Consider the following 13,293-nt stretch of genomic DNA (forward strand, 5'->3'; position numbering starts at 1 on the left):
GGCGGATCGATACCAAAATATCGATATATCGATCCAGGCTGCTCATTTGTGAGTATCGATCTCCTTAGCTAAAATATCGATACTTACAATTATTTAATTATATTTTTCCTCATTTTTTTCTGCTCCAATTTGACGACTTGCACTCATGCTAGCACTACTTTTCCTTCCGCCTGCTGCACCGGCGTGTCCTGCTCTGCTCTGCTCCCGCCCCCTTTTCTCACAAGCCAAGCCCTCCTCCTCCGCCTCCCGTTCCAATCCAAACACAAACAAGCATGGCCACGGCGGCGGCCCAGTCCGAACGTAAGAGAAGTCTGGTTTGGAGGTATTATATTTTAGTTAATAACAACGAGGCAAGATGTGAAATATGTCACAAAACGATTAAATATTGTGGCAACACCACAAACTTAACAAAACATTTAAGTAAAATTCACCCCACTGTTCATGAAGAGCTGCAGTTGAAACGTGCCGCAGACACTAAGGCAGCGACGGAAAACCCTGCAGCCACACCGAGGCTAAGGTACCAAAGTACCTTAGCTTAGAAGCGGCGTTTCAGAAAGGCAAGACATATCCAGGTATCACGTGCTAACCAAAAATCGTAAGCATTTGTGGTTGATGTGCTATTTGAAGCAATAATTACTGCGCTTTAGTCAGTCATTTATAAATAAAGTTTTCCCCTTTTCAATTTGTGGTCGAACGCCATACGTTTTATTTGTAACTCCACTTCCTATAAACAACACTAAAGTATTACAATATTAAATGTAAGTATCCAGTGGCTTTACAAATTGATAGTTTTGCTGCTCATGACGATTAAGCCCTGCATCTCTGTTGGTACCATGTCTCTTTTTACAATATACTAAAAGACAAAACTTTTTCCCAACAACAGAGAGAGAGAGAAAAAAGTAAAGAATAGCTCCTTTTAATTAAAGTTATACTATTAATATGCATCTTCCATTAATGTTTTTCTAAAAAGGTTAATAATTCATGTACATGACGTAATACTTTTTTCTACAAAATTCAATAGATGACTCTCCAAGAGCAAGAAACATCACAGACCTGATTGCCAAGATTTAAATTGTTTTTTATGGCGGGAAATTACACTTCCGGTATCGATATCGGATCGATATCGGGTATGTTTGGGCAGGAAATACTTGGTATCGGATCGAATCCAAAATCATTGGTATCGCCCATCCCTAATGACAATATGTATATGTGTTTTACGTTGTTATATGAGTTGGTGTCCCCAAAATTAACAAATGTCGGCATAACGGGGTTTTTTTCCAACCTTTTATTCAAACACAAACACATTCGATATATAATAACACCATCAACTACAAGCCAACAAAAACAAAATTAAAACATCAATGTCGGCAGAAAGTGTGTCGGCTGGCAATGGCATAGCGGCAATGCTGTCTGTCACTCGTGAATCTTCGCGAACGACCAATCAGCAGCGCCAGCGAGCAATAGACGGAGGGACTTTACGAGTCAGTGACGTAATTTCCCGTTCACGAACGAGTCCGTGACGCAATTTCCCGTTCACGACCGGGTGAGAGACTGTTGCCAACGGATCAGTGTGTAAGTGTTGTATTATAGAAAGAAATGTGTTAATTACCCGAGCCAATTATTATTATATATAATAATTTGGCGGGGTTGTGTGGTTGTATTGTTTGATGTGTATGGGTTGTTTCCACTGGATGTAAAAAAAAAAGTATCAGCGTGTGTGTGAGTGGGGGGGTAGGATTGGGGGGGATTCATTGAACGATTCGTTTGAACGAATCTTTTGGGTGAACTTCACCTAAAAGAACTGGAACGCACATCACTAGACTTGACTTGAGACACGATGACTTAAATGACTTCAGTGTTATTTAGTTTATGTTTTCAGTTTGAATATAAAATTAATAATACATTTAAAAAAGTAATATCGATACCACGGTAGGAGCGCAGGCTGAGAATGGCGTTGTCATGAATGGATCGCTACCCTGTCAATCAGTCGTGCCCTCTCTACCTACCTAACGTGTTTATTGGAGAATCACGCCCCTTTATATCAGACATGCACAAACATGTCAGCGGGAGCGGTACCTTCGGCTATCGTAATTACCTTTATGACGGCAAAAGACGGACAGCACAGTGCAAAATATGCAACAGAAACATTTCAGACAGCCAGACGACAACTTCAAACTTTGTCCGTTTGAAGTTTATAGAGCTCTGGTGTCTCCAGATGTTACAGATGAAACATAAAATGTTTCTAATGCTCTTTAATGTGTTTCTTCTTTCAGATTTTTTTTCAGATTATTTTTTCATATTTGCAACTCAAATGTGTCAGACACTGTCGGCAGACGTTCATTTGTTTAGATTGAGCTGTCAATCATTGTATGAGGTAATTTCTTTTTTGTTTGATTCCATGGTGTATTTTACTGAATATCAGTAATTACAGTGCAAATCCAAATTATTGTCATGTTTTTCAAACAGGTTAGACCAGGGATGGGCAAACTTTTTGACTCGCGGGCCGAACTGGGTTCTAAATTTGGACCGGAGGGCCGAACCAGGAGCAGATGGACGTAGTGTTTGTGTGAAGTAATATAAGCGACCTGTAAAGGTCATTGCATAAAAGATTTTGGCCTTTAGTAGGTAGTAAAGCATGGATATTCCAAACAAGTTTTTTGAAAACAAATGCATTTATTAACAGCATTAAAAAAAAAAAAAAAAATCACTAAAAAACTGCTATCAGTGATTCTCATAAAATACGACACTATTATTATGAATAACAGTCTCCATCACTTCAGTGCCTGCAGGTCAGATTAATGAAAAATGTTTATCTTATGAGATCACATCAAACAGCAAACATTCTGACCAAATATATCATCTTGAAGAATCGGTGAAAGCATACATCCAAATAAAGTAATCAAAACGGCAACACGGTGAGGGGTATCTGAACATCAGAGCAGAGTTTTAACTCACAAACACCTGGTAACAGAGGTGAGGAAACGGGAAACACTTCGTTAAAGTAAGCCTTAAGAACTTTACAGGTTAAGATTAGTCGCAAACAGGTGGTGCATCAATGTCCTTGAGCATCCTGCATTGTTTGAAAATGAGAATGGTCGCTAGTTTCAATCCCTGCTATGTGTACAAATCATATTCAAAATGCATTTTTTTACAACAAACTTGAGAGCCTCCCCTTCATTTTCAGTGGGAACAGTGTTGTTGGTCTCCCTTTTTTGCTAGTGCATCATAGTCTGGAGTAAAATTTGTTGTGGCAATTCTTAGGAGAGATCCGTTTACCTCGATCTGTGACGGGTTGATGTGGCTGAACGTCACGTCGCGGACGTCGAGCCAAATTGGCCACTCTTTTAACATTCGGCACTCACTTCTTTTCTTCGGGCCACTCATTTTAATGGAAGGATTCCAGGGGAAGGTTTGTGGGTGGCTTTAGCGTAAAACTGTATCTGAAAGCTCAGCGAGCGAATTGTGCTGCAAACGAGGGAAACTTTTGCACTACTTCGGGTGACCGAATTGTTTTGATAACTGAACTTTATAGAGCCTAACTTTTTCGAACTTTACGCTATGCCGCCCTCCAAAAAAAATGAGGGTTACGATGAACTTAAATCATCCATTGACCTGATACGGCAAGACATTACCACACTTTTAGAGCAGCAAGCCACCCTGCTCCAGCTAACGTCTGAGCTAACGGAGCTTAAGAACTTATCGAAGGAGAAAGACGAGAAAATCCTGTCGCTTGAACGGAGAGTAGATGCACTGGAGCAGTACTCCCGACAAGAAGACCTCATAATCACGGGTCTAAAAACATCTCACCGCTCCTACGCCAGGGCGGCGGGTCCTTCGGATCCCTCGACAGATGACTCTCCATCGGACGAGCTGTCAACGCTCGAAGATCAGGTAGTACAGTTTTTCGAGAGTAAGCACATGGAACTCCAGAAAGGAAACATTGCCGCTTGTCACACACTCCCAAGAAACCGAAAACGACCACTGGATCCTCCGAAAATTATCATTCGGTTCGCAAATAGGAAACATAAAGTGGATCTTTTGAAGCAAGGGAGGAAGCTACAAGGAACGGGTGTTTACCTAAATGAGCACCTCACTAAGAAGAATGCTGAGATAGCCTGGAACGCACGCAAACTGAAGAAGGAAAACAAGATTCTCGCAACGTGGGTCAGGAACTGTAAAATATGGATTAAAACAAACGGAGCAACACCAGAAGATGTCAAAACTCTCGTTGTGAGTGAACTGGAGGAACTGAAGAAATGTGGCCTGGTGGTGGGGGAACCAAACATTTACAATGGCTGAACTAATGACCATTAACTGGTACCTATGGACCCTCCGGACGAAAATAATGGATTACAGCGAAGTACAACAAGGCAAACAGAGACTGGCAGGGAGGACATCCATCTCAGGTAGACAGTTCCCCTACACTTTTCATGCCATCCAGTGACATTCTCACAAATGCAGGAATTTCTGTCCCACCGAATCTTGACTCTTTACTATTTAATTCATTTGACCTAGAGAATGCTAATGCTGGTATCTATGAGTCCTTCCTTAACCCAGATACAAATTACACTCCCTTAAAATCTGTTGAAATGTCATGTGAATATTTTTCTGAAGATATGTTTAACAAACTGTGCAATACTCCTCCTGGCCACTGCCAAACAAATGTATTCTCCACTGTCCACTTCAATGTACGGAGTATCTCTAAAAATTATGATGGTCTAAAAACCTATTTATCAACCTTAACACATTCTTTTTCAGTAATAGCTCTTACTGAAACTTGGATGGTTGATAATACATCTAGCTATCCTCTCTCTCACTACACTCCTATACATTCCTGTAGACCAAACAAGCAAGGTGGAGGAGTCTCACTGTATGTGATTGATAACTTAAATTTCTCTCCCAGAAAGGATTTAAGTGTCAATTTTGACATGACTGTAGTAGAATCTGTGTTTATAGAACTCTCCTCTTGCTCACTTATAAACAACAAAAATGTGATAATTGGATGTATATATAGACCACCAGACTCTGATAAAATCACCTTCAATGAAGCCCTCGACTCTACTCTAGAAATTATAAACAAAGAAAACAAATTATGTGTCTTACTTGGTGACTATAATATTAATTTGCTTGAATCTAAGCAGTCACATACAGCAGACTTCCTTAATACATTATATTCCAGAAACTTTTTCCCTCTTATCAACAAACCCTCCAGGATCACAAGCTCAACGGCCACTCTCATAGACAATATCCTATTTAATTCTCTAGACTACAAGATAACATCTGGCCTTTTGATCTGTGATGTATCCGACCATCTACCTGTCTTCCATCTCATCCACAATGATAGTAGTCCTGAAATCAAAGATCATATTGGAGATCAAATGAAATTCCGCAAATTTACTGAGAAAAACATGGTATCTTTTATATCTATCATCAGCTCTGTGTCATGGGATGAGGTTATCCTGTTGCAAGATGTCAACAAAGCCTATCACTCCCTTCTAACAATACTCACAAATGCATTAGAGTTCTCCTTTCCTTTAACTTCTAGTCGTAAAAATAACTCTAAGGGGAAACCATGGATAACGGATGAACTAAAAAAATCTTCACGTAAAAAAAATAAACTATATAGAAAATCTATTGCAAATCCCATCCCTATAAATATAGAAACATACAAGAAATATAAAAACAGATTTACAGCTTTACTAAGGAAAACCAAACAAACTTACTATGCTGATAAATTTACACAAGCCTCCGGTGACATCAAAACAACGTGGAATCTTATCAACCATTTATTACATCGCAAGAAATCAAAAACATCGACCCCAAATGAGATGCTGGGGAAGAATAGAGCTCATTCAAACCCAATAGATATTTCTAATGGTTTCAATGATTTCTTTGTAAATGTTGGCGCTACCTTGGCATCTAGCTTCTCAACCTCTGATACAAGCCCCTGTTGCCTTATTAAAGGGCAGTTTCCTTCACTCTCCATTCTTGACCCTCCTAGTGTTGAGGAAGTTTACAACATCGTCATGAGCTTGAAAAACTCGGCCCCTGGCCATGATGAGATCAGAAGCATACTTATTAAGAAAATTATTCATTCAATAATAATTCCACTAACACACATTTTCTCCTTATCTTTAAAATTTGGCATTGTACCCCAAGAATTAAAAATTGCTAAAGTCATTCCTATCTTCAAAGCTGGTGAGACTAATGAATATGGTAATTATCGACCTATATCCGTACTTCCTTGCTTCTCCAAGATTCTAGAAAAACTGGTTTACTCAAGATTGGCAAAGCACCTAGAAACAAACAATATTCTCTATAAACATCAATACGGTTTCCGCAAAAAGTTTTCTACTGAGCATGCACTGCTTCAGCTTGCCAACCACATCTCAACGGCTCTTGACAATAAGAAATTCGCTCTTGGTGTCTTTCTAGATTTAAGCAAAGCATTTGATACTGTCGACCATAAGATCCTCATCGCTAAGCTAGAGAGATATGGAGTGAACGATTCTGCCCTGAAATGGTTCACAAACTATCTCGCCAACAGAGAACAATATGTATATATAAATGGTTGTTCTTCCAACAGATCTAAAATACTATTTGGGGTCCCGCAGGGCTCAATATTGGGTCCTCTATTATTTTTGGTGTACATAAATGATTTTTCCATGTCTTGTTCAAATTTTCTTCCTTTGTTATTTGCGGATGATACCAATCTCATTGCCACCCACGAGGATTTTAATTTCCTCATTGCACGTGTGAATACTGAGTTGCACGCTGTTACAAAATGGTTCAAAATAAATAAGTTGTCACTCAATATAAACAAATGTAACTTCATGATCTTCTGCAATATAAATAAATCTTACCCCAAAGAACAGGCCAAAATTTACATAAATAATAACGAAATCCATCAAGTTACTAGCACTAAATTCCTAGGAGTTATAGTAGATAAACACTTAAACTGGTCTGAACACATTGATTTGGTTTGCAAAAGATCCATGAAAACGCTAGGTATCTTACGAAAAGTTTGTCCCTTGGTCCATCCGTCTGCTCATCTCACTCTGTATTATAGTTTCCTCTTTCCTTTACTCAATTACTGCAACATAGTCTGGGCAGCTACATATCCAACATACCTCAGCAAATTACTCATCATACAAAAGAAGTTCCTAAAAATGATCTCTTTTTCAAATAGATATGAACCATCGGCACCATTGTTTAGAAACTATTCATTACTGCCAATTGATAAAGTAAATATTCATCAAACCTGTCTACTCACCCATAAATATATATACAGGAAACACTGTCTTCCAGCCACTTTTCATAATTTCTTCGCATTTGTATCGGAATTACATTCTTATCCTACAAGACAGGGGGACAATCTCCACCCACCGTCCTGTCGAACATCACGCCATCAATACAATATCCATTTTAGAGGGCCCTCACTCTGGAATGAGCTACCAATCCATATTCGATCCATATCTTCACAGGTTGCTTTTAGAAAGCACCTGAAACACCACCTTCTCCACTCATGATCCTACCAGTCCAAAATTACTCCACCGCACTCAGCTGATCCATACTAAGAACATCAACTTAAACCACTATTTATACCCTGATTCTTCCTTGTTTTGTTATTTTCTGTTTGCAGTTCTTCTGCTTCCGCTCAGCTATTTTCTTACCTGGTGTTTTTTGATTGTTTCAACATCACTAAAGTGTCAAATTTTGTTTCTCTTGTTTCTCATTTTGTATAGTGTATTTGTTTATGTATGTATACGTTCACTTTCGTATATATGCATATATAAATATGACGATTTAATATTTAGCTAGTTATGCTTGTGTTTATTCATTGATGTTTATTCATTTATATATATATATATATATATTATTATTATTTTTTTCTTTCTTAAACACTTGAATAATATTTGATGTCACAGCACTTTGTTTGTTGTGCACTTTGATTATACAGGAGTGGAGCTCCTTACAAGCCCTAGGCTTCGTCTCCCTCCCTGCACTGTTATTTGTTATAATAATATGTGCTAAACAATAAACTAAACTAAACTAATTACAAGAATGCTGTCGTCACAGCCCACGCTCTAAATTTGGGACTGATACAAATAGAGCGCGAGTGCGCCATGTCCGTACTACTGAGTACGTACGTACACGCACTTGTGAGTGTGCACCGAGGTTTCTGACACGGCTTCCGGTAGTAAATGCGCAGGCGAGCGGTTCCCCATCTACTGGGGAAACGCAGTCATTGCAGGCAAAATGACAAAAAAAAAAGTTTAATAATACAATTAATTCAGGGTTGGCGGGCCGGATTAAACGGTCCCGTGGGCCGGATGTGGCCCGCGGGCTGTAGTTTGCCCACCCCTGGGTTAGACACATTGGACAATGATGGTTACTTAAAGTTACTTATATCTTGTCTTTTAACGTTACTAAGATCAGATTCTGCGGGTAAAATTGCAATAATAAGGTGACTTGACTTGGACTTGACTTGACCTATTTAAGGACTTGACTTGGACTTGACCTATTTAAGGACTTGACTTGACTTGCCCAAGAAAAAAATGACTTGGGACTTACTTGAGACTTGAAGGTTAAGACTTGAGACTCACTTGAGACTTGCACATGTGTGACTTGGTCCCATCTCTGGACTTATATACTAGATCTGTGGAATAAAGTCAAAGTCTGCTTTATTGTCAATTTCTTCACATGCCAAGACACACAAAGAAATCGAAATAACGTTCCCACTATCCCACGGTAGTACACAATATACATACGTACAAGTAAACATCCATCCATCCATCCATCCATCCATCCATCCATCCATCTTCTTCCGCTTATCCGGGGTCGGGTCGCGGGGGCAGCAGCTTCAGGAGGGACTCCCAGACTTCCCTCTCCCCAGCCACTTCATCTAGCTCATCCCGGGGGATCCCAAGGCGTTCCCAGGCCAGCTGAGAGACATAGTCTCTCCAGCGCGTCCTGGGTCGTCCCCGGGGTCTCCTACCGGTGGGACATGCCCGGAACACCTCCCCAGGGAGGCGTCCAGGAGGCATCCTGATGAGATGCCCGAGCCACCTCATCTGGCTCCTCTCAACGTGGAGGAGTAGCGACTCTACTCCGAGTCTCTCCCAGATGACCGAACTTCTCACCCTATCTCTAAGGGAGAGCCCGGACATCCTGCGGAGAAAACTCATTTCGGCCGCTTGTATCCGGGATCTCGTTCTTTCGGTCACGACCCATAGCTCGTGACCATAGGTGAGGGTAGGAGCGTAAATCGACCGGTAAATTGAGAGCTTTGCCTTTTGGCTCAGCTCTCTCTTTACCACGACGGACCGGTACAGAGTCCGCATTACTGCCGACGCTGCACCAATCCGCCTGTCGATCTTGCGCTCCATCCTCCCCTCACTCGTGAACAAGACCCCAAGATACTTAAACTCCTCCACTTGGGGCAGGATCTCATCCCCGATCCGGAGAGGGCATTCCACCCTTTTCCGATCGAGGACCATGGACTCGAATTTGGAGGTGCTGACCCTCATCCCGACCGCTTCACACTCGGCTGCGAACCGGTCCAGTGAGAGCTGGAGATCACGGCCTGAAGAAGCCAACAGCACCACGTCGTCTGCAAAAAGCAGAGACGCGATGCTGAGGTCCCCAAACCGGACACTCCCAAGACGCGCGTTAACAAAAATCCGACAAGTCCGAGTCAGAACACGTCGACCAAGCACCGTCATCAGGCGGCACCACCGCCCAGTCCTCCTCCCCAGCAGTGGCATCGGGAGATGCCGACCCGGGGGCCGGCACGGGAACCAAATGGGTCCCTACCGGACGACTTCGAGCAGGAAGCCGGTCAGACCATAACGCCCCGCCCACCGGAGCAGAACCCGGCTGCGGACGTCGCAACGGCAGCCGAGTAAGGGCCCGGGCCATAGGCCGCGGCCTACGGGTTGGAGAAGTGGAGGGCCGAGAGGCAAGGGCACGGGCTGGAGTCGAATAGCGGGTCTGGAGCAGGGACTCGCGACAGGTGGTAGGGGGCAAGTAAACCGTCCCCAAACGGATCCCTGCTTGGCGGGTGCTCTTGGCTCTTTTCTGGCAAGAGGCCACCCAGTGACCCTCACCCCCGCAGTACAGGCAAAGCCTATCTCTGAGGCGCTTACTACACTCCCTTGCCGAGAGAGAGGTGCGTCCTATCTCCATCGGTTCCGGCCAGCCGGGCTGGGTGGGAGGAGTAGTAAAGGTGCGCTGACTTACGTGGACAGGGTCCCTGGCGGACGACAGGTCAGGCGGGAAAACAGGTGCTCTCCCTGACACCCGAGGTGTCGGGCTGATGTCACGGCGACGGGGGGGCGGAGTCACCCTCCTCTCCTCGCGTCGCCTTGACTGGATCCGCCGAGCCACCCGTGCTGCCAGGTCCATGGCCTCTTCAAGGGTCTGAGGGCGCTCGTAGGACACCATCTCGTCCTTGATATACTCCGCGAGTCCGTGGAGGAAGGTGCCGACGAGAGCCGGGGTGTTCCAGTCGCTACGACGCGCCACCGTCTGGAACTGGATGGCGTACTGGGCGACGGATCTGCTGCCTTGGTGCAGCGTGATGAGCTCCGTGGAGGCGTCCTCCGAGGCGGAGCCCAAGTCAAACACGCGCAAGATCTCAGCTGCGAAGGCGTCGAATGACGAACAGGCGGGTCCCTGCCGCTCATATTCTGCCGTTCCCCACAGCCATGCCTCGCCCGTCAGGTGAGTAAGCACGAAACCCACCTTGGCTGGTTCCGTGGCAAACGTGACGGGCTGGAGGTCAAACAAGACACGGCAGTTTGTCAGGAAGGCCCGGACGTACTTGGGATCGCCGTCGTACCTCGCGAGGTTGCTGAGTCTGGGCTCTGGGATGTCCACGAGCTGCCTGGGCGCCGGGGCGTGGACATAACGGTGGGCTGATCGGCGGGGCTGAGTGGCACGGTCGTGGACAGGGCTCGTGCAGATTGGATCGCAGCAGCCAGAGGAGCCGGGTCTTTGAGGTCCCTGAGAGCCTCCACCCATTCTTGGTGGAGCTGATGGTGCTGCTGGAGCTGCTGTTGCTGCTGCTGGACGATCCTCGTTAATGCCGCCATCTCCTCTGTGACCTTGCTAAGCTCCCACTCCGTGTGGGTCAGGCGGTCCAGGACTGAGGGACTGTGCGCTGGTAGCATTTTTGGTCAGTTCGTTCTGTCAGGGAACAGAGACAGGGCTACCAAGTGCAGCACGATCCTTTATTGAAAAGGGGGAAAGGGGAAGTGGAATGCTGGACCTGCGGTCTGGCTGGCGTGGCTGGGCAGCAGAGCACAGCGCGTAGTCGTAGTCGGAGGCAGGCGGGCAGGTGGTCGAAGCAGGCGGCGATCAGAAGCGTGGTCGAAGGACGAGCGAGAAGTCAGGGCAGGCGGCGATCAGAAGCGTGGTCGAAGGACGAGCGAGTGGTCAGGGCAGGCGGCGATCAGAAGCGTGGTCGATCAGTTCACGGAAGCGGTTGGCTACAAAGATCGGTCCGGGGACAAAAGGGCAGTGGTGTCACGGGCAGGGTAAGGAGACGAACTGACAACCACTGGCAGAATACAGAGAGGTTAAGTAGGGGACCTAACGAGCTGTGGCAGGTGCTAGCAATTCCTCGATTAGGGCTTGGCTGGAAGCCAGGTGACGCAGGAACGTGACAGGAGGTCTTCGAAGTATTCTCCCCACCGACACACGACGTCCCGAGTCGAGGTCAGCAGCGCGCCATCTCCACTGTAAACAGTGTTGACGCTGCACTGCTTCCCCCTCCTGAGACGCCGGATAGTGGACCAGAATTTCCTCGAAGCCGTCCGGAAGTCATTCTCCATGGCCTCGCCAAACTCCTCCCACGCCCGGGTTTTTGCCTCAGCAACCGCCGAAGCCGCGTTCCGCTTGGCCATCCGGTACCTGTCAGCTGCCTCCGGAGTCCCGCAGGCCAAAACGGCCCGATAGGACTCCTTCTTCAGCTTGACGGCATCCCTTACCGCCGGTGTCCACCAGCGGGTTCGGGGATTGCCGCCACGACAGGCACCAATGACCTTACGGCCACAGCTCCAGTCGGCCGCCTCAACAATGGAGGCGCGGAACAAAGTCCACTCGGACTCAATGTCCCCCGCCTCCCCCGGGACGTGGGAAAAGCTCTGCCGGAGGTGGGAGTTGAAGCTCTTCCTGACAGGGGATTCCGCCAGACGTTCCCAGCAGACCCTCACAGAGCGTTTGGGTCTGCCAGGTCGGACCGGCATCTTCCCCCACCATCGGAGCCAACCCACCACCAGGTGGTGATCGGTTGACAGCTCCGCCCCTCTCTTCGCCCGAGTGTCCAAAACATGCGGCCGCAAATCCGATGACACGACTACAAAGTCGATCATCGAACTGCGGCCTAGGGTGTCCTGGTGCCAAGTGCACACATGGACACCCTTATGTTTGAACATGGTGTTCATTATAGAAAATCCATGTCGAGCACAGAAGTCCAATAATAGAACACCGCTCGGGTTCAGATCGGGGGGGCCGTTCCTCCCAATCACGCCCTTCCAGGTCTCACTGTCATTGCCCACGTGAGCATTGAAGTCACCCAGTCGAACGATGGAGTCCCCAGAAGGAGCGCTCTCCAGCACTTCCTCCGGGACTCCAAGAAGGGTGGGTACTCTGAGCTGCCGTTTGGTGCATAGACACAAACAACAGTCAGGACCCGTCCCCCCACCCGAAGGCGGAGGGAGGCTACCCTCTCGTTCACCGGGGTGAACCCCAATGTGCAGGCGCCCATCCGGGGGGCAATAAGTATACCCACACCTGCTCGACGCCTCTCACCGTGGGCAACTCCAGAGTGGAAGAGAGTCCAGCCCCTCTTGAGAGGGCTTGTACCGGAACCCAAACTGTGCGTGGAGGCAAGTCCGACTATATCTAGTCGGAACTTTTCTGCCTCGCACACCAGCTCGGGCTCCTTTCCAGCCAGAGAGGTGACATTCCATGTCCCAAGAGCCAGCTTCTGCAGCCGGGGATCAGACCGCCAAGGTCCCTGCCTTTGGCCGCCGCCCAGCTTGCACTGCACCCGACCCCTTTGGCCCCTCCCACAGGTGGTGAGCCCATGGGAAGGGGTCCCCCTTCCCACGTTTCCTTTTCGGGCTGTGCCCGGCCGGGCCCCATGGGCGAAGGCCCGGCCACCAGACGCTCGCCTTCGAGCCCCGCCTCCAGGCCTGGCTCCAGAGGGGGGCCCCGGTGACCCGCGTCCGGGCGAGGGAAAACGAGATCCATTTATTTTGTTCGTCATAAGGGGCTCGTGTGAGC

This window comes from Syngnathus acus, chromosome 8 (genome assembly GCF_901709675.1).
Source record: "Syngnathus acus chromosome 8, fSynAcu1.2, whole genome shotgun sequence".
Taxonomy (NCBI): domain Eukaryota; kingdom Metazoa; phylum Chordata; class Actinopteri; order Syngnathiformes; family Syngnathidae; genus Syngnathus; species Syngnathus acus.